Source organism: Poecilia reticulata, chromosome 10 (genome assembly GCF_904066995.2).
Source record: "Poecilia reticulata chromosome 10, P_reticulata-male-v2, whole genome shotgun sequence".
In the NCBI taxonomy this organism is placed as follows: domain Eukaryota; kingdom Metazoa; phylum Chordata; class Actinopteri; order Cyprinodontiformes; family Poeciliidae; genus Poecilia; species Poecilia reticulata.
The window spans coordinates 5,330,615-5,351,592 of record NC_088839.1 but is presented as its reverse complement, the minus strand read 5'-3'; the positions used below and the strand labels follow the sequence as shown (position 1 = coordinate 5,351,592).

At 39.8% G+C, this 20,978-nt stretch overlaps 1 long non-coding RNA gene and 14 other non-coding genes across 15 annotated transcripts; 6 read left to right on the top strand and 9 right to left on the bottom strand.

Moving 5' to 3' along the window:
- The first annotated feature begins 11,638 nt into the window (after positions 1-11,638).
- Positions 11,639-14,152, top strand: LOC145553229 (uncharacterized). Its single transcript, XR_014089539.1, has 3 exons — positions 11,639-11,913; positions 12,905-13,166; positions 13,252-14,152. It is a non-coding gene; the product is annotated as an uncharacterized LOC145553229 (long non-coding RNA).
- Positions 14,153-15,114: 962 nt separating this feature from the next.
- trnap-ugg (transfer RNA proline (anticodon UGG)) lies at positions 15,115-15,186 on the bottom strand. The gene has a single exon. It is a non-coding gene; the product is annotated as a tRNA-Pro (tRNA).
- A 110-nt stretch (positions 15,187-15,296) lies between these two features.
- Positions 15,297-15,368, top strand: trnap-agg (transfer RNA proline (anticodon AGG)). Its single transcript has one exon. It is a non-coding gene; the product is annotated as a tRNA-Pro (tRNA).
- Positions 15,369-15,691: 323 nt separating this feature from the next.
- trnap-cgg (transfer RNA proline (anticodon CGG)) lies at positions 15,692-15,763 on the bottom strand. Its single transcript has one exon. It is a non-coding gene; the product is annotated as a tRNA-Pro (tRNA).
- Positions 15,764-16,453: 690 nt separating this feature from the next.
- trnap-ugg (transfer RNA proline (anticodon UGG)) lies at positions 16,454-16,525 on the bottom strand. The gene has a single exon. It is a non-coding gene; the product is annotated as a tRNA-Pro (tRNA).
- Positions 16,526-16,627: 102 nt separating this feature from the next.
- Positions 16,628-16,699, top strand: trnap-agg (transfer RNA proline (anticodon AGG)). The gene has a single exon. It is a non-coding gene; the product is annotated as a tRNA-Pro (tRNA).
- Positions 16,700-17,025: 326 nt separating this feature from the next.
- On the bottom strand, positions 17,026-17,097 carry trnap-cgg (transfer RNA proline (anticodon CGG)). The gene has a single exon. It is a non-coding gene; the product is annotated as a tRNA-Pro (tRNA).
- A 461-nt stretch (positions 17,098-17,558) lies between these two features.
- trnap-ugg (transfer RNA proline (anticodon UGG)) lies at positions 17,559-17,629 on the bottom strand. The gene has a single exon. It is a non-coding gene; the product is annotated as a tRNA-Pro (tRNA).
- Positions 17,630-17,731: 102 nt separating this feature from the next.
- Positions 17,732-17,803, top strand: trnap-agg (transfer RNA proline (anticodon AGG)). The gene has a single exon. It is a non-coding gene; the product is annotated as a tRNA-Pro (tRNA).
- An 853-nt stretch (positions 17,804-18,656) lies between these two features.
- On the bottom strand, positions 18,657-18,728 carry trnap-ugg (transfer RNA proline (anticodon UGG)). Its single transcript has one exon. It is a non-coding gene; the product is annotated as a tRNA-Pro (tRNA).
- A 102-nt stretch (positions 18,729-18,830) lies between these two features.
- Positions 18,831-18,902, top strand: trnap-agg (transfer RNA proline (anticodon AGG)). Its single transcript has one exon. It is a non-coding gene; the product is annotated as a tRNA-Pro (tRNA).
- Positions 18,903-19,225: 323 nt separating this feature from the next.
- On the bottom strand, positions 19,226-19,297 carry trnap-cgg (transfer RNA proline (anticodon CGG)). The gene has a single exon. It is a non-coding gene; the product is annotated as a tRNA-Pro (tRNA).
- Positions 19,298-19,737: 440 nt separating this feature from the next.
- Positions 19,738-19,809, bottom strand: trnap-ugg (transfer RNA proline (anticodon UGG)). The gene has a single exon. It is a non-coding gene; the product is annotated as a tRNA-Pro (tRNA).
- A 99-nt stretch (positions 19,810-19,908) lies between these two features.
- On the top strand, positions 19,909-19,980 carry trnap-agg (transfer RNA proline (anticodon AGG)). The gene has a single exon. It is a non-coding gene; the product is annotated as a tRNA-Pro (tRNA).
- Positions 19,981-20,304: 324 nt separating this feature from the next.
- Positions 20,305-20,376, bottom strand: trnap-cgg (transfer RNA proline (anticodon CGG)). Its single transcript has one exon. It is a non-coding gene; the product is annotated as a tRNA-Pro (tRNA).
- Positions 20,377-20,978: the final 602 nt, after the last annotated feature.

Here is a 20,978-nt window from a genome sequence, read left to right as displayed (position 1 = left end):
TAATGTCTTGGCTTTGTTGCAGTAAAGTATGACTGCAAGAAAGTAATTTGTAAGCTGGGCTTTAGGTAACCAAAAAGTATGAGGTTACAAAAAGGCTTATCAGTCAACATTTTAAATTAAATGCAAACCAAAATGCTTTATGCATATCAGTTTTTGGGCCTCCTAATGCTCATCCCCTTTTTTTCTTTCAGAAATATGTAAATTAATTGTCCCTATCCTGACTGTCTTCAAAACAAATTTATCACTGGCTGAAAAAGATGCAACCATGTTCAAACAAAAAACGAACCGGAAGAGAGCAAAGCTGGAGTCTGGACGTAAAAACTCTCCTGTCAAAGTAAAACAAAACAAAACAAACAAACAAAAAAAAAACACCACCTGCGTCTCACACCCAGGTTATCAAATTGTGCTTAACAATTAAAATAACTACAGTCTGACATTTAAGAATAAGCACAAGCAGCATGACACCATGAACTGCTAACTTTCACGCGCCCTTTATCAGCAATTTGGATTTATTAAAAAGAAGAAAAAAGACGCATAACACCAAAGGCCAAATCAAAAAAATTCACAGCAGACGATGACTGTCATATATAGTAATATTTTGGGGGGCTATCTGAGACACATTCTTATTAAGATGGTCGAAAAAATTAAGCTAGCAAGTTCCTCAAGAGATAAATGCAAAAATGGGCGCCGTACTTGGAGTGTGGGAAAAAAGAAAAAGAAAAAATGGAAAAGCGGTCACCGTTATTTAGCAAATAACCTCGTCTTACTTTTACATTTCAGAACCAAAAACGGCATTTAAAAATTATGAGTAAAAACATTTTTAGTAAAACGAATTCAAAATTATGCCATATTTATAAGAAGATAGCTGTTCGCCAGTCTGAAATATTATCTATACTAATACTGCTATGTATTTTTTTATTTACTTAAAAAAATGTCTATTTATTTACTTTACATTACCCCAGAGGTGGCAAAAAACCGATTACTCCAACTTCTAAGTCCAACCTGGGTCCAGGATGCACATTCGGTGTCGTCGGAGAGAAAGCTTTGAATGGCTACAGAACAAGATTTTGCGCTTCGTGCAGGTTCTTGTTCCTATGATGCAATGCGCCAAATTGAAAATACGGGAAAAATACCTGTAAAATGTAAAAACAGAAAATTCCTTCAAATTTCTACTGTACATTTACCAGTTTTTTTTTACAGTTTTTTTTGTTTTTTTTTTACAGTGTACATATCAAGTATAACTGAAAAGAAATTTGAGATCTTTAAATTCTCCTTCTCCTTAAAACTACTGCTCTTTCTGAAGCTCCGCCTTCAGGAAGTCATCAAAACATGGCTCCTCTATTAACCCTTTAACAAAGTTTTTACCAGCGTTGCTCTGAGAAGTAGCTCCTATAATGACCTCAGCAGATGTGCAGTTCCACCAGGTGTTTGCTAATTACTGCTGGCTAGTCTGAAGGAGCTTGGAAACTTCAGCTCAGAGGAGGAGCTTTGTTCTTGAAGGTGGAGCCAAGTCCACCCAGGTGTTTTATACAGCTGAATGGCTGATTAAAGGGTTTATTAAACGTGCATAATAGAATCAAGGCAGCACTCCAGGTATGTTTTTGGTGAGGGAACAAAAGTATAACATGACACAATGCTCAAAAAGTGGATTTTACATGACATTCCCCCTGTAAGGCTTAACTGTCTATGGGAACTGTTGGAGCAGCACACACATCTGGATTGGCCACAAGGTGTCCATCGTCTGCGGCTGAATAAGCAAATGTTCTGGCTTCAGTTGGACATTCTGGCTCATCTCACTGAAAACTGTCTCACAGAAAGTGGTGCAACCAAGACTTTCGTTTCCTGGTTGTACATATTGCCAAAGGACAACGTTATCGCCAACATAGTTCAGATTCATACCAGACTCGTTACCATTAGATGCTCCTCATCTAACAAACGGGGATGTCTTCTTCTTCTCTGTGGCCTCTATGTGCCAGCTTGTGTTTATGCCTCAAACATCTTCACCTTTTCCTCCTCTGACGCTGTCTCAGTTCTTTTGCTTTTTCATTTTCTGATGCAAAATGACAATGCTACCTGTCTGAGTGTCTCTGCAGCGTTTTCTCCTACTATCCCTTTGATATGAACATTAAAGCAAGTAAACGTTAATTGGTCCTGAAACAGAGTTAAATTTCACTCCCCCACGAATGTAGCAAATGTCTGACTGCGCTATGCTGTAATTTGAAACCCTTCAGATATTTGGAGATGTTTTTGTTTTTTTTTCTTGTCAGGATTAAAGTTTTATGTTCAATGAAACTAAGAATCCAAATGTAGAAAAAAGATGATGTTCTGGACTGACCTGCACTGGGAGATTAAATTGGATGAATGTGACATTATTCATTATTATGTACTGTTGTGATCTGTGTTTTCTGTGTATTTATTTTGAGGTTTTTCTGTGTTCATCAGTATGTTCCCCTGTGAGTCTTCCCTGTTTGTTCCCAGCTGTGTCTCGTTTCTTTGATTAGCCTCCCAGTGTATTTAGTCCCACCTGTTGTCTTTGTCTGTGGTCGGATCCTCGTCGTGTAATGCCTCGCTGTCTGTGTTCTGTTCTGTTGGATTTATCATTAAAAACCATCATCATCACCTTCATCCTGGGTCTGCCTGCGTCTTCCCTCACTTCACAAACCACCAAATTATGACACTGAGTTTGAGACAGAACCTTTGAAGCTGCATCAACTGCAATGTTTTGTTTCTATAGTTAAATTTCTATTCTAATTTGTGTCTTTTTAGAGATGTTCTCCAAGACTTTGCTTTGTTTTTCACCTCTCAAGTGTGTTTTGAAGCCTTCAGTAACTTTTAAGCACTTCCTCTTTGCAGAATCCAATGTGAGGAAACTTCAAACACCTTTTGACAGGAGAAGGTTGAAGTCCCCTTTTCCAGCATGAGGCCACAGACTTGGATTGGGAAATTTGAAACTAAACTTTAAAAAGACACCAATAGGAAAAGCTTTCTTTCTGTATTTCAGAATCTTCAAAAACTTTTCTCTCTGAATTTTTCTCTCAGAAGGGTACGTTTCCAACATTCGCTTACAGCACAGAGAACGCTTATGTAATGTTATGTATTTTTAGAGAAAACAATCCAAGAATTTCCAGTAGTTATACAACAGGACCGCAAGACTGACAGTGTTCTATTCAAAGTTCCATCTAAACTAATGCAAGTCGGTCAAAAGAGAGTAATGGGAGAAATGAGGTGGAGGCTAAGAAACGTTGAAGAGTCTCTAGTCTCAGTTGTTTTCCGTTGGCTTTCCATCTCCCTGCTATGATTCTTTCTTTTCTAAAGCCTTCTTCACCGTTTTCTTCCCCCCCAAAATCCTCCCCTTCCCCTCAAGCAGCACTTTCAGTAGGCCGCAATTCCAAATGGAGCACAAACACAGCTAGACACACATCCAAAATAACAATGAGACAAACTCTGAGGCATCCACGACCGGTTCACACTCAGCGGTGTGACTGCCAGGGTGAGTTTACACAAACACGCATGGAGAAATGGTGTTGCAGGGTTTCCAAATAAAGATGTTTTTTCTTCTTCTTTTTTTTTCTTTGCAAATGGAGCTAAAAGGCGCTCAGAGCTCTTGTTTTCTTCATTTTGTATGCTTAGTTTTAGAATAAACTGGAGCGCTTTTGTTTTTCCTATGAAGGAATTGATGGAACACATGAGCGCTTTGCCTCGACCTTAGCAGCAAAGTGCGCTGCCTCGTTTCGGTGCGTCCTCCCCAGGACTCGCGTTGCTGCTTATCAAAGAGGCGAGTTTGCATTGTTGCTCGAGGAAGGATCCGCAAGAATCTGTCTGTTCTTGCTTTCCCGACTGTTGAACTGTGCATGATAGTTTACCCATCCTCACCAGAGCCCCACAGTGCCTCCTTTCCCTTCCTTTCCTTTTCCATCCCTTCTTCTTTTGGTCTTGCGTTACTCTCCTCTCCTCCCCTCTTCGTCTCTTCTCTCTCGGCTGATGCTGTGTGTGTGCTGCAGGGAGTCTGCTGTGCTTCTGCCTCTCTTCTCCACAAAGGTTCTGTCTTTTGAGCTGAGCAAAGGGGAAAGCTTAGCAGTGAGCACCTGAGGAGAGGCAGGAACAACGCAGAAGATGGCAGACGTGGGTGGCAGTTTGGAGATGGAGGGAATGTTATGCTTCAGTAAAAACATGGGCCTGTTTATCGTTGTTTCATTGCCTCGTACATTAGGGCCCGGAAAGATCTGGGAACTAGAAATCCACACAGCACGACTTTTTTTAAGGAAAGCATGCATTTTTTTTAAGGAAAGTCTTTTTGTGTTTTGCATATTTTGTGTGTTTTCCTATTTGTTTTAACCATAGTCAGACCTTTTAATGCTATCATGCAGTTAATATTTGACACCAACAATGACGTATTTTTTTTAATACGCCTCATTTTTTAATAGAACCCCCAACTACAACAAAAGTTATCTCACGGATAAATCTCCAACAATTAGCATCTTTCTCATAACCAGGTACAGTCAATGGTATTTCTGCACTGATTACAGATCTATATAAAGTCTGACCTGCAGACTCAGAGTTTGACTGATACTGACTTTTTTTTGTCTGAAATGTCGCTAAATGTTATCGATCAAGTGTATTTGAATAGCATATTTCAGCAACAAGATGCTTTACATCATGAAAACATAAAAACATAAACGCATCACACAGTCACCAATTATGAAACCAGGAACAAACATTACATTTTGTAAAGTGCCAGTAAATTCATCAATCAAATATGTTGGTCAACGTTGCAATGGTAATCAATCAGAAGCAACTCTAACCAGGTGAGCTAATTATTACTTTAGTCTCATATTCTTTCTACTTTATTCAAATTTTACTTTTTATTATCTTCTTTTGTATGTGCATCATCATTCCACCCACAACAAGGAAGAAAGTAATACAAAGTTTCCAATTCTAATGCCAATACTGAACGTCTAATTGTGACTGTAGGCCAGAGCATGAAGGATAAATGATTTCCAAAGAGAATACTTCATTTGATTTCAGAGATTTTTTTTTTCTGGGCTCACACTGATTTACAGCTGTGATTCCTCCATGTCGGTTTAATGGAATGCTGCCTGAGGTTCCACAAGATGCAATACACATTTTTTGTGAGATTTAAAAAAGAAAATCCAATTATATCAGTGACATGCGGTCAGGGGATGCAGGTGAGGCAGTGCCTCACCTCTCATCATGGAAAAATAATATGTAATGATAAAGTAATTTATATTGCTACTTTCACCCTGTGGTTTGTACTACAAAGTATTTATTTTTCATGTAGTTTAACCAATTTTGATAATTTTTTCTTCAAAATCATTGAATTTTCGCATTTTCCCATTCAAATGCTTGGAAGCGAAGCCGGTGAGGCAGCGGTGAGCTGAGCCTCACCTGGGATTGATCAACCTCTCGCTAACTGCACCGGTTGCAATTCTATGAGAGCCTCCTGTCTGTATGGCGCCAATAAAATGGCTAAAAAACTTTTAACGTATGAACTAATTTTCCATAATTTATCTTATGTGTATAATGTACAGTGTTTTTTGTCACCAACTGTGTGTGTAACGTGTTTAGTGTGCTGAGGAGCGATCAGAAACGGCAGAAAACAGATTCGAGGTGAGGCAGGCAGTTCTCCTTGCCTCATCGCTGCTCATGAACCCAGACATTGTGACTCCACAGCTGCAGAGTAACAGGCAGCAACAGCGAGCTAGAAATACAGTAGTCAAGTGCAGCAATATTTATAGTTTTCTCCTCGTACCACAGCAATCATTTATTAGTAATCGCAGAATAAACATTCAGCCTAGTCTGTTTCAGACTTGTATTGTTAAATTTAAACTGAAACACAAAATGATATACGAGGGATACATTGCTATGTCAGCAGGTATTAAACATCTAGACTTTCCCAAGATATCAGTACTTTGTCTCTTGACCATGGGGATTGTCTTTGTGGTCCAGCTGAAGTAGTCTGATGAGTTGCAGCTCATAAGGCAGATTGATACAACTAGTATTGGCAATTAGTGTAGCAAGACATCCATTTAGCTGAGAAATCAGCAACAACCTTCAAAAGTTGTTTGTGAAAGTGTAGACATTTAACATCTGCTAGCATAACAGGTGTAAGTCAAGGATATGAACATTTTCATTTTGAGCTATTTTTAAGTTGCTAAAATCAGCTAAAACTGATTTATAATTTTGTCACACCAGCTGCCTGATGGCATTGCAGTTCAGAGTTCGAACTAATAGCTTAGCAAAATTTGGTTTTCAGTGCTTAGACCATATGCTGATATTACACAACCTTCACAATGATGCTGAAATCTTGCTTAGCCTTCCTTTCTAAAATCTCTAACAAGTTTCAGCTGCATTTAAATCTGTTCTACAGCCTCGTTCATAAATCTAAAGTCAGTATGCCTACATGCTGCACACTGGCGAACTAGGGAGAATTCAGCCAACATCGTGGTCATAATTATGGTCTACATCAGCTAACTAAGAAAACTCCAGTTGTGTCTGGAGTTTTCTAGCATAACCGTTACTGTTTCTTTCCTTTGGCTGAAGTTCAGCGACCTGGTCCATCTCGGCATGTTTGAGCTACTCATGTAGGGAAAAAACATCGAAATCCTTGGCTTGCACTGACTTTGGAAATGTGCGTTAACTCTTTACCATTTTTCTTGCTACAATATCCCACAATGTTGTTGTATCTTATCATTAGCAAACATATGGTGGATCTGTACATCTGCTGAGCTCATTTTAGGAGCTACTTTTCAGTACAATGTTGTTAAAAATACTGTTCCAGGATTTGTAGAGGAGCCATGCTGGGATGACTTCCTGAAGGTGGAGTTTCAGAAAGAGCAGGAGATTTTAAGAGAGAGGCCTGATCTCAAGGCGTCAAATATCAAAGTCAAATTTCTTTTAAGTCATATCTGATATATTCAACATTTTTATAATTGAAGTTAACAGAAGTTACTTGATTGTGCTATAAAATGGCACTATGTGCCTGGAAAACACATAATACTGCCCCTTTACAGTAATTGTTTAAATGTAAGCGGTCTATGAGAATAAATTAAGAACATTGCACTAGAACTTATGGAAATTGTATGTTGATTTGGTAGTTTTCATAAGCTATGTGGCTAAATTCATCTGTATTACTGTAGTCTTCTGGCATAGTTAACATTAATGATATTCATTTCCATTACAACTGTTTGCATAGCCCATTCCAGTTTATTGGGAGATTACAGTGGATTGTTTTATTATTATTTTTATTTATTTAATTTTTACTGTCAACATGGGTACAAGTGGACTCAGTCTACACTTCTCTATATATTCAGAAGCCTAAAACGCTGTTTTTGTTTAAATTGACCAAGCAAAATGTTGGCTTCAGCTCCATGTAAGGATTTGAATGCGCCTCTTTACCAACCCTTCCCCTCCCTCCACCCTTTCTATAAATAGAGCCAAACAAAATAAAAAATGGCAGTCTATAGCATATCAACCCGTCAGCAGTCTGTGACCATAGGCATCAAAGAGAGTTGGATCAAAAGCGATGAAAAATACATCTAAAAACTTCATTCATACAGCCAATTGCCTTCAGTTACAAGACGCTTCAAAGCCAGAGCGTTACCTCATTTCCTCCGAGACGCTGAAGTACCGAAACCATTAGCTGGATGTTTGAGAAATATTCGCTTCATGTCTGATTTTTATAATATATAAAGCTTTTAATGAGAAGAAGAACCAGTACCCAAACCAGAGTGTAGTGTCAAAGTTTTACGCAGGTGTGGGAAAAAAAATGATGTAATACAAAATTCCGGTTAAGTCCACATTTCTGTGATAGAAATGTGTTGGTCTGGTGTAATATTGTAATCTTAAGTGTTATGTTTTCATCGGCTGTAAGCAGAAATCATAATAATCAGAAATAAAGGCTTAGAAACACACGTCTCTGTGGAATCGATCTGTAAACAGTGTATGCCCAGAACAACCTCCAACAATAAGCTGCTTATGACTGCTTATTTTAATAACACAAACCACAAATATGCCTTAAAGTGCTTTATTACACACAGTGGAAACCATTTTGGCACTACCGCAGAGGCTAACATCCAAAGTTTTCCTCGTCTTTCGGGAATCCATGCTGAGGAAAATGAAAGGTTTTAACGTGTGAATACTTTTACAAGATGCTAGAGAAACATTTTAGTTTTTTGGTGTTTTAGAAGTAGGATAGTTCTACAAACAAATAAACAAACATGACCTATGCATTCTTTAAATTGGTTCATTTTCAAAGTCGCTTTTGCAGCTTTGAAAATTAATAACTTCAGTCCTAAAAATGTTGTGAATTACCTGGAATTCACTTCCAGGTAATTTCTCTGTTAATAGCAATCAATTAACTTTTTATGGATTCAGGTTTTCCGGTTCCTCGTGCTGTGCATTCCCAGTGAGACGGCAGCCACTTTGACATTTAAATAAATTCTCAATAAACATATTTCTTTGCGCCTGTGAATGTTTTAGAATCCCTACAGTGGCCATCAGTATTCTAGTGCGCCACACTGTTCCCGTGCCTCTCCCAAAGCCCAGACAAATGGCAAATATAACCTTTAGTTGTACAGACACACGCACACACACACGCACACACACCCCTACACACGCACACACGTATGCACAATGTCACATTTACAGGCGAAAGAATCAAAAATGTTTCCTAGATGAGAACTCAAACTTTGCTCTGCATATTAGTCTCCCAGTCTGCTAAGCCATCATTAATTATTAATAAGTAGCAGATGTAATCCCTTATTCATGGAGATGTGACCGTGGTTTCAGAGATGGTCCAGAATCTGAGACTTTATTAGATTCAGTTTGTTTAACACTTTGAGGCTTTACACCAGCACAAAGCTGAAGTTACTGTGAGGAAGAATGCTGTGAACATTTAAAAGTGAAATAAAAGTTAGAACTACACTAACATGTCATTACCGAAGAGATAATCAAAATAAGTGCACCTATGTGTACAAATGACAATTTGCTGAATATATCAGAAAATGGGCACAATTTCACCATTGCTGGAGTTACTTCAAGCACTCAGCATTCACAGTTGAGCAAATCATCTGTGATGCAGACAGAGCATCTACCTACGTGACATATATTAAATATATGTGTATATATGTGAAAAGTTATTCACATTTATATAAATCTTCTACTGGATCAGAAGATTCTTGTTTTGACTGCTGGGGGGAAATGGTACCTTGTGAACATAAACACTGAAAACCCCATAGTGCAAAACAGTGAATTTAATTAGATATTTACAAATGTATTTACAGACTAGTACTTAACAATTCAACTTGATGAAATCTGCAGATGTTATTTCTTTGGGGGGAATTAGCTCAAATGATAGAGCGCTCAAGTCGCATAGGAAGGGCCAGAAATTCTCAAAAAGAGAGGCCAGAGGGGCTGAGCTTTCATGGAGTAGTGAATGGAGGATGCTTGCTCAGCATTTTAACATGTTATTGTAGTTCGTAGGTTTAAAGCAGTTTATCTCAAGCTGTCGAAGATGGGTCACGAATAGAGATGTGCCGATCAGGTTTTTTCCTGCCGATACCGATACCGATCACCCATGAGGGCCGATAACTGAAACCGATCACATAATTATTATTATTATTTTTTTTATCATAAACACTTCCAGTTACATTATGTGGAAAAAGGAACCATGAATTCACCTTAATTTAGACAAAAACTTGTTTTTAATAACTTTTTCCAAGAAGAAAACTAAACAAAACAGGCATTGTGCAAATTGTACTGCTATCGGTAATACTATCTTTAGCAGACTGATAACATATGAAGGCTCTGAAGAGGCTAAATAATGTAAAGAGCCAAAATAAAACCTCTCAACATTGCCAAAAAAATTAAAGTATAAAACTTAACATTCAAAGGCAAATACAGGATCCATTACAATAAACAATCCAGAGTTACTGAATGAAAACTTCCTGATAGCATGGCGGCTAGCTGATTACTGCTAGTTCTGAGTGGCTGTTTCTGACTGAGAAGAGTAATTATGCAGAGCAGGGAGGAGATCGATTATTTTTTTAGAGATCATCTGTCTCATGTTAGGACAGCGAAAACTTTTGTACGTATGTAAAATTTATTTTTTTAAGTTAGATGCTACAGGTTCAGTGTGAGAGTCACTACCAGGTGGAGTAGAAGCAGCGCTCCGTCTGTAGCGCGTAGCAGCGGTTCAACAGCGAGAGCAGAACCAGCGTCTTACATCGCAGCTCGAAGATTTAAATAATTTTGCGGGTTATTTGTTTAGCTTTCTGACCGTCATGCTAATCGGGGTGAGTGTTTGTAGCTGTGCGCTGCTTTACCTGCTATCTGATCCTCCATATGTCTTTCTTACTGCAGTGAGCCTCGATGTAGCCAAACTCCGTCAAGTATGCCATTGTTTTTATGTCATATTAGCTTCGTTGTGTTGATGCATTTTGACGTGCTTCAATTTTTCGCTGCAACACGCAAACTTCCCCCATTCACTCAGTGCGTTATAGTTCCACATCGCTTAGGATTTGTTGCTGCGCGTTTGCGCAGTGTGAAGGAAAGAGGAGACCAGCTGCACAGGCAGGCTGCGTAATGAGATGCAGGTGATCGGGAACGGCAACAAGAGCCAATGATCACCGATCACCGATCATGCACTTTTTCACGAAAATCGGCCCGATTATGATCAGTAACCGATTGATCGGCACACCTCTAGTCACAAACCCACCAACCTGTGTGTTGTGCTGTTTGTCTGCCACTTCGTGAAGCTGCTCACAAGAACACAGATTCATATATTCACCCAGTACCATTAGTTATGTCGGATTTTGCGCCATGGATTTTCTATTTTCTTTATTGTACCGTCTTTACTAACTTTTTACTGATTGTTAATTATAATTTATAGTACATATCAGATTAAATGAAGTTCAGAGTGTGAAAGGCATATGTAAATAAAATCAAAGTGACAATATGCATAACCAAAACTGTAAATTCAAAATAAATTCAAACTTTTTTTGTTTTGTTTTACCTTTTTGGATGAGTCCATCTTGAGGACACAGCGACGTGATTCTCGCCTTGATCTCCGGCAGCCGGAAAGCATGTCCCTGACGTACACGGACGGCGTGGGAGGCGGTGGCGAGGGCGGAGAAGAAAGGAGGCTGGATGACGGAGGGTGTGACGTATTTCAGCGCTGTGCCCCTCCCCTGTGGCAAACCGTTTTAACATAAATTCTGTTTTACCGCCCTTACATTCCAGATATCTCAAATTGTTTTGTGACTAGACATTTTAGCGATTTAAGAAATCTCTAATTATATTTCGACTAGAGACTAGTCAAAATGACGTCAGATTTACTATCAACTTGTATGGAGACTTTAACTCAAGATATCTAAAATTAATTACTGACTATCTGAAATATACATTTCAGATATCCACAATTAAATTATGACTAGTCATAACGTAAATTCAAGATATCTTGATTTTGGTTTTGACTAGTCACAATTCTAATTAAAGATATCTCTATTGACTCCATAATTCAAGATATCTTAAATGTATTTTTGGATAGGAGATATGTAATTTTGACTAGTACACTGGAAAAAGTGTAGCACAGAGTTGTTCATTCAAGTTAATAACTACCATTGAATACAATGTAAAATAATGGACTTGGTTGTGAAAGTCTATTTTTTTGCATTCTGAGGTGTCAATTTTGATTCAGACTGAATTAATAACACTTCTGAAGGCAAGAAAGCAAATATTTTGGTTCCTCTCAAAACATGCTGAAAGGAAATGATGTCATATTTTGAGTCACGTGAGAAGAAGTTGGGGAGAAGTGCTTGGAGAGCTTCGTCCGTTTCGGCATGGGGAAGAAGGAATGATTAACGTCCGAGCACGTCATCAAAGAATAAACCTGCGGTAAGTACTAAACTAAGCTGATGTAAACGTGTCTTAACAAGCCTACAATTGTATTAATGCAAAAGACTGAGTTAATGTCACCTGGTTAGCAAGCTGAAAGTCCCGCCTAAATGTGGGTATCCCAGTAAACGCTTTCTTTTTCGCTGGGTTAAATGTGGTTCGTTTAACCCAGCGAACCACATTTAATAATACACGTATGTGAAATACACGTATTTCACGAGAAATATAACTATGTGTACATTGTTCGGTTGTAGCTGGAATTAATCAAGGTAGGCATAATTCGTTACCAATCAATAGCTTCCACCACGGTTAGCTCGGCTACACGGTGAACTTGACTAGCTTAACCCATGTAAAGCCATGTTAGCAATTAGTTAGTCTAGTGTGTTTATACCACTATGATTGTAAAGTCCCAGTTTGTTAATGGTAGCGAGGCCCGTTGAAAATTAATGGTGTTTTGTGCATGCATTATACTTGTATGGTATGGTCGGTGATGTTTCCCAGTGTTCGCCATGCTGGTTTGTCCAACTGTTAAAACGGTTTCACAGGATATGCTCTTGGTAAGCGAATCTCCTTGTTAAGCCTTAAACTTTTTGTTCGGCTCTACAACTGGTTTTCATGCATTTTGTTCACGACACTGCCCCATTTACTGTAGGTTAAGAACTTCATTTTCCGAATGCATTGTGTTTTCAGAGATATGTCATGGCATGCTGGCAGGTATCTTATGAAGTGTGATTTCAAACAAATACATAGACTAACCTTGAGGGGCTGACATACTGTGACAATGGACTAACAGACAGGGGCACTTGTACTGATAGAAAAGGGGTGCATATCCATTGTTTTATATTAGATTAACTTAAAGGGGCACTGATGCACCTTACTTATTACAACTCAAAGCTTTCATCTCATCTGTATGTTGACACAAGGTGGTTGTGAATGTGAATTAATAATTTCTCTTTCCTTCTGTCTTTCGTTTTATTCTCCTGCCACCCAGGTTTTGACTCCAGCTTCCTGAACGTCACTGACTGTCAGGGCATCTACATCAACAACTCGAGATCCAACTTTGCAATATGGCGACTCCCGTCCGACTCCTCATCTTGTTGGGTGACGAAAGCGCTGAGAGGATGAAATTATCAAGGGTGCCGTTTTGATTGTCCCTAAAGGGTGCTGATGCAGATTTCCGAAGGGAGTGTATCCTCAAAGCTCTCATCATCTACCTGGGAGAACGTGTTGAGGACCTTCTAAAGGAATACATGGTATGTCCAGATATTTTTATTAGTGATTAATGAGGTGTGCCAGACTGCAGTTGTTCAGTTGCATATTTCGTATATTTTGCCTCAGGTCTCCCAGAAAGATCAAGCCGAGCAGGAGCTGGAGAGGACCATCATGGCAGTCTTCGTCTTCAGAGAGAATTCAAGCCTTCTACAGCAGCCCCAAGATGTTGGGATTGTCATTGATGGTGTGGAAGTCCTCAATGAGTTGCCTTCTCTTGCAGCTGGAGTGGCAATGCTCTTTGGACTTTGCTATGCTCTTAACATGGAGTATCCACAGGGTTTCAGGTTCACCTTTGAGGCCCTTCAGAAGATCCTGATGGAGCTTGGTTCCAACAAGATGACTTCCAAGATTCACAAACTCAGTGGTGAACTCAAAACTGCACAGTAGTATATATTTGTGTGTGCTTAATGTGTGCATGTAGTTGCCACTGGCATCTATTTAAGAGGAAGACCACCTCACAGCACTTTGTTATACAGGCTCACGGGGTCACTTTCATGGAGTGCTTTTGTTGGAATTTTAGTTCTTTGATGATGTTTACAGATGCAACATTCCTTCAAGTTCAGATGTGTTTGAACAGTACAACAACAGTGAATGCTTTCTGTCCATTTAATTTTGCTTGATAGGTCATATTGTCTTTATTTCATTGCTCTGATGTAGAGCAACAATGACATGTTTATATTTGTTTGTCTGAAAATGCAACTTTTTTGTCCTTTTTTACTTGAGGAATAAATGGCTTAGAAAAAAACTGTTGCTGGAGTGTGTTAAGTGTGATGTGACTGATGCAAATTGTTTATGAAACCAAGTTTATGAAATATTAAAAAAAAAAGAATTTCATGGTGCCAATTAATTAATTAATGCAATATATATATTTGATGGGTTCAATTTAAATATATTAGTTTGGTTCCAAAACTAAAATTTAAATAATTTAACTTGGATAAAGGTGAAGAATTAATATTGGGTCAAGTAAAGTAATATGGTTTGAGTCAATATTAAATAGTCATGTTGTACAAAACCACTTTATTTAGATTCTGTGAAGTCAAATATATTAGATGCAACAAATGGACATCAATTTTTTTAATTTAAGCTGGGCCACACTTTTTCCAGTAAACAAATAATGACTAGACAAAACTAAATTAAAATATATTTAATTGCAATTTTGACTAGTCAAAATTCCTTTTAAGATATCTCTAAATGAATTCAAGATATCTTGAATTACACAGCTTTTCTATTTAAGATATCTTAAATTGACATTCCAACTAGTCAGAATGACATTACTGATATCTTGAATTAATAATTTGTCTAGTCAAAATGTCCCTGACTTACGTAGCAATTTGAAAATTTAATAAAACAATGAAAAATAGAGAAAACGAAAAAAGATGTTTGGAAATGCGCCACTTTAATGTTTGAAATGGTTTGACAATAGCAATTTTAGCTTTTCAAAGCTGTTTTTAAGTGCATTCGGTTAGTCGTAAATGAATAAACAGGAAATTCTTTGCAGATATCAGAAGCAGTTTTATAGTTTATGAAGTTTTGCTATCTCCGCATTTCCGACATTGCTGAGCTCTTTCTAATTTGTGGCATTTACTGACAATTTTGTAAAGGAAGCAAAATTCTGACAACTGTTTGGACAGCACAAAGGGGCTTCAACCTCATTTTTAATTCAGATATCTAAAATTGTCATTTTGACTAGTCATAAATGTGTTGAAGATATCTTAAATTTTAATTACGGATATGTGTCCCGTCAAATGACAGATTCAGTGACGTCATTTGAGATATCTTGAAAGGAATTTTGACTAGTCAAAATGTTATTGAAGATATCTTACTATCTTACTAGTCAGAATGTAAACACAGATATCTTAAATTACCATTCCGGATAGTCAAAATGTAGTTTTATCGTAAATCATTTCAATTCTCTTACTATGATTAATTGGGCTCGTCCGGGATTTGAACCCGGGACGTCTCGCACCCAAAGCGAGAATCATACCCCTAGACCAACGAGCCATGTAATTTGAAAAGTTGAAAAGTTGTTTGTCAAGTGAGTGCAGGTGCAGCGTTCTCATAGCGCCAAATAGCCCTGGACCGCGTTTTAGTGGAACATTCTCTACATATGGGGCTTGTTGGTCTAGGGGTATGATTCTTGCTTAGGATGCGAGAGGTCCCGGGTTCAAATCCTGGATGAGCCCCTGCAAGCTCCAAGTAGGTAACCCTGCAAATAGTCTCTGTATACCTTTTTCCACAATTGTCTGGGAAAATCTTGAAAATATGTGGCAAAAAATTTGTTTTTATGTGGCAAAAGCAAGTGTGTGTGTTAAAGGAGCCATTTTGTTAATTCATTTCTTTGTTGATGACTAGCAATTGAAATTCCTACCGTGCACTACATAACGTGATAGAGTTCTGTGTTGGTCTCGACAGTCCATGTGGGAAAATCTTACCTACAAATCTCATTCCAAGAGTTCCTTCTGAAAATGTCTTGTTTTACATTTCACTTGCACACAATGATTTTTATGGGCTCGTCCAGGATTTGAACCCAGGACCTCTCACACCCGAAGCGAGAATCATACCCCTAGACCAACGAGCCACCCGCTAATGCCAGCTTGTTAGTTTGCGAGAATAAAACCAGCTTTATAATCAAGCCAACTAGCAACAGATTGCCTACGAGTGATAAATTACAAGGATAAGAGGCTTGTTGGTCTAGGGCAGGGGTGTCAAACTCCAGTCCTCCAGGGCCGCTGTCCTGCAACTTTTAGAAGTGCCTCTGCTGCACCACACCTGAATAGAATAATTAGGTCATTAGCAAGGCTCTGGAGAACTGAGGAGGTAATTAAGCCATTTGATTCAGGTGTTTTGTACCTGTGGAATATCTAAAAACTGCAGGACAGCGGCCCTTCAGGACTGGAGTTTGACACCTCTGGTCTAGGGGTATGATTCTGGCTTGGGGTGAGAGAGGTCCCGGACGAGCCCATTCGAACACTTCTAGGCAGTGCAACCATTTCCTAAGAGTACATGCCTACATTTATCCTTAGTAGTTTGGCTGTGTGGGAAGTATCCCAAAAGGGCTGTTTTGAAGCGGCAAACACAAGTGTGTGAAAGCATTCATGATACCGTCATTTCTTTGTTGTTAAGTATCAAATGCTTTTCTTTCTTTGCAATTCATGTGGCATCAGAACTTCCTCTTGTTCTCGACAGTAATTGGCAACATGATATGATCAAGCTCTCAAATCGTTAGTTCATTTTGTAAATCATTTCAGTTCTCTTACTATGGTTAATTGGGCTCGTCCGGGATTTGAACCCGGGACCTCTCGCACCCAAAGCGAGAATCATACCCCTAGACCAACGAGCCACGTAATTCGAAAAGTTGTTTGTCAAGTGAGTGCAGGTGCAGCGTTCTCATCGCGCCAAATAGCCCTGGACCGCGTTTTAGTGGAACATTCTCTACATATGGGGCTCGTTGGTCTAGGGGTATGATTCTCGCTTAGGGTGCGAGAGGTCCCGGGTTCAAATCCCGGACGAGCCCCTGCAAGCTCCAAGTAGGTAACCCTGCAAATAGTCTCTGTATACCTTTTTCCACAATTGTCTGGGAAAATCTTGAAAATATGTGGCAAAAAATTTGTTTTTATGTGGCAAAAGCAAGTGTGTGTGTGTGTTAAAGGAGCCATTTTGTTAATTCATTTCTTTGTTGATGACTAGCAATTGAAATTCCTACCGTGCACTACATAACGTGATAGAGTTCTGTGTTGGTCTCGACAGTCCATGTGGGAAAATCTTACCTACAAATCTCATTCCAAGAGTTCCTTCTGAAAATGTCTTGTTTTACATTTCACTTGCACACAATGATTTTATGGGCTCGTCCGGGATTTGAACCCGGGACCTCTCACACCCGAAGCGAGAATCATACCCCTAGACCAACGAGCCACCCGCTAATGCCAGCTGTTAGTTGCGAGAATAAAACCAGCTTTATAATCAAGCCAACTAGCAACAGATTGCCCTACGAGTGATAAATTACAAGGATAAGAGCTTGTTGGTCTAGGGTATGATTCTGGCTTGGGGTGAGAGAGGTCCCGGACGAGCCCATTCGAACACTTCTAGGCAGTGCAAACCATTTCCTAAGAGTACATGCCTACATTTATCCTTATAGTTTGGCTGTGTGGGAAGTATCCCAAAAGGGCTGTTTTGAAGCAGCAAACACAAGTGTGTGAAAGCATTCATGATACCGTCATTTCTTTGTTGTTAAGTATCAAATGCTTTCTTCTTTGCAATTCATGTGGCATCAGAACTTCCTCTTGTCTCGACAGTAATTGGCAACATGATATGATCAAGCTCTCAATCGTTAATTCATTTTGTAAATCATTTCAGTTCTCTTACTATGGTTAATTGGGCTCGTCCGGGATTTGAACCCGGGACCTCTCGCACCCAAAGCGAGAATCATACCCTAGACCAACGAGCCACGTAATTCGAAAAGTTGTTTGTCAAGTGAGTGCAGGTGCAGCGTTCTCATCGCGCCAAATAGCCCTGGACCGCGTTTTAGTGGAACATTCTCTACATATGGGGCTCGTTGGTCTAGGGGTATGATTCTCGCTTAGGGTGCGAGAGGTCCCGGGTTCAAATCCCGGACGAGCCCCTGCAAGCTCCAAGTAGGTAACCCTGCAAATAGTCTCTGTATACCTTTTTCCACAATTGTCTGGGAAAATCTTGAAAATATGTGGCAAAAAATTTGTTTTTATGTGGCAAAGCAAGTGTGTGTGTGTTAAAGGAGCCATTTTGTTAATTCATTCTTTGTTGATGACTAGCAATTGAAATCCTACCGTGACTACATAACGTGATAGAGTTCTGTGTTGGTCTCGAAGTCCATGTGGGAAAATCTTACCTAAAATCTCATTCCAAGAGTTCCTTCTGAAATGTCTTGTTTTACATTTCACTTGCACACAATGATTTTTATGGGCTCGTCCAGGATTTGAACCCGGGACCTCTCACACCCGAAGCGAGATCATACCCCTAGACCAACGACCACCCGCTAATTGCCAGCTTGTTAGTTTGCGAGAATAAACCAGCTTTATAATCAGCAACTAGCACAGATTGCCTACGAGTGATAAATTACAAGGATAAGAGGCTTGTTGGTCTAGGGGTATGATTCTGGCTTGGGGTGAGAGAGGTCCCGGACGAGCCCATTCGAACACTTCTAGGCAGTGCAACCATTTCCTAAGAGTACATGCCTACATTTATCCTTAGTAGTTTGGCTGTGTGGGAAGTATCCCAAAAGGGCTGTTTTGAAGCAGCAAACACAAGTGTGTGAAAGCATTCATGATACCGTCATTTCTTTGTTGTTAAGTATCAAATGCTTTTCTTTCTTTGCAATTCATGTGGCATCAGAACTTCCTCTTGTTCTCGACAGTAATTGGCAACATGATATGATCAAGCTCTCAAATCGTTAATTCATTTTGTAAATCATTTCAGTTCTCTTACTATGGTTAATTGGGCTCGTCCGGGATTTGAACCCGGGACCTCTCGCACCCAAAGCGAGAATCATACCCCTAGACCAACGAGCCACGTAATTCGAAAAGTTGTTTGTCAAGTGAGTGCAGGTGCAGCGTTCTCATCGCGCCAAATAGCCCTGGACCGCGTTTTAGTGGAACATTCTCTACATATGGGGCTCGTTGGTCTAGGGGTATGATTCTCGCTTAGGGTGCGAGAGGTCCCGGGTTCAAATCCTGGACGAGCCCCTGCAAGCTCCAAGTAGGTAACCCTGCAAATAGTCTCTGTATACCTTTTCCACAATTGTCTGGGAAAATCTTGAAAATATGTGGCAAAAATTTGTTGTTATGTGGCAATAGCAAGTGTGTGTGTGTTAAAGGAGCCATTTTGTTAATTCATTTCTTTGTTGATGACTAGCAATTGAAATTCCTACCGTGCACTACATAACGTGATAGAGTTCTGTGTTGGTCTCGACAGTCCATGTGGGAAAATCTTACCTACAAATCTCATTCCAAGAGTTCCTTCTGAAAATGTCTTGTTTTACATTTCACTTGCACACAATGATTTTTATGGGCTCGTCCGGGATTTGAACCCGGGACCTCTCACACCCGAAGCGAAAATCATACCCCTAGACCAACGAGCCACCCGCTAATGCCAGCTTGTTAGTTTGCGAGAATAAAACCAGCTTATAATCAAGCCAACTAGCAACAGATTGCCTACGAGTGATAATTACAAGGATAAGAGGTTTGTTGGTCTAGGGGTATGATTCTGGCTTGGGGTGAGAGAGGTCCCGGACGAGCCCATTCGAACACTTCTAGGCAGTGCAACCATTTCCTAAGAGTACATGCCTACATTTATCCTTAGTAGTTTGGCTGTGTGGGAAGTATCCCAAAAGGGTGTGAAAGCATTCATGATACCGTCATTTCTTTGTTGTTAAGTATCAAATGCTTTTCTTTCTTTGCAATTCATGTGGCATCAGAACTTCCTCTTGTTCTCGACAGTAATTGGCAACATGATATGATCAAGCTCTCAAATCGTTAGTTCATTTTGTAAATCATTTCAGTTCTCTTACTATGGTTAATTGGGCTCGTCCGGGATTTGAACCCGGGACCTCTCGCACCCAAAGCGAGAATCATACCCCTAGACCAACGAGCCACGTAATTCGAAAAGTTGTTTGTCAAGTGAGTGCAGGTGCAGCGTTCTCATCGCGCCAAATAGCCCTGGACGCGTTTTAGTGGACATCTCTACATATGGGGCTCGTTGGTCTAGGGGTATGATTCTCGCTTAGGGTGCGAGAGGTCCCGGGTTCAAATCCCGGACGAGCCCTGCAAGCTCCAAGTAGGTAACCCTGCAAATAGTCTCTGTATACCTTTTTCCACAATTGTCTGGGAAAATCTTGAAAATATGTGGCAAAAAATTTGTTTTTATGTGGCAAAAGCAAGTGTGTGTGTGTTAAAGGAGCCATTTTGTTAATTCATTTCTTTGTTGATGACTAGCAATTGAAATTCCTACCGTGCACTACATAACGTGATAGAGTTCTGTGTTGGTCTCGACAGTCCATGTGGGAAAATCTTACCTACAAATCTCATTCCAAGAGTTCCTTCTGAAAATGTCTTGTTTTACATTTCACTTGCACACAATGATTTTTATGGGCTCGTCCGGGATTTGAACCCGGGACCTCTCACACCCGAAGCGAGAATCATACCCCTAGACCAACGAGCCACCCGCTAATGCCAGCTTGTTAGTTTGCGAGAATAAAACCAGCTTTATAATCAAGCCAACTAGCAACAGATTGCCTACGAGTGATAAATTACAAGGATAAGAGGCTTGTTGGTCTAGGGCAGGGGTGTCAAACTCCAGTCCTCCAGGGCCGCTGTCCTGCAACTTTTAGAAGTGCCTCTGCTGCACCACACCTGAATAGAATAATTAGGTCATTAGCAAGGCTCTGGAGAACTGAGAGGTAATAAGCCATTTGATTCAGGTGTTTTGTACCTGTGGAATATCTAAAAACTGCAGGACAGCGGCCCTTCAGGACTGGAGTTTGACACCTCTGGTCTAGGGGTATGATTCTGGCTTGGGGTGAGAGAGGTCCCGGACGAGCCCATTCGAACACTTCTAGGCAGTGCAACCATTTCCTAAGAGTACATGCCTACATTTATCCTTAGTAGTTTGGCTGTGTGGGAAGTATCCCAAAAGGGCTGTTTTGAAGCGGCAAAACACAAGTGTGTGAAAGCATTCATGATACCGTCATTTCTTTGTTGTTAAGTATCAAATGCTTTCTTTCTTTGCAATTCTTGTGGCATCAGAACTTCCTCTTGTTCTCG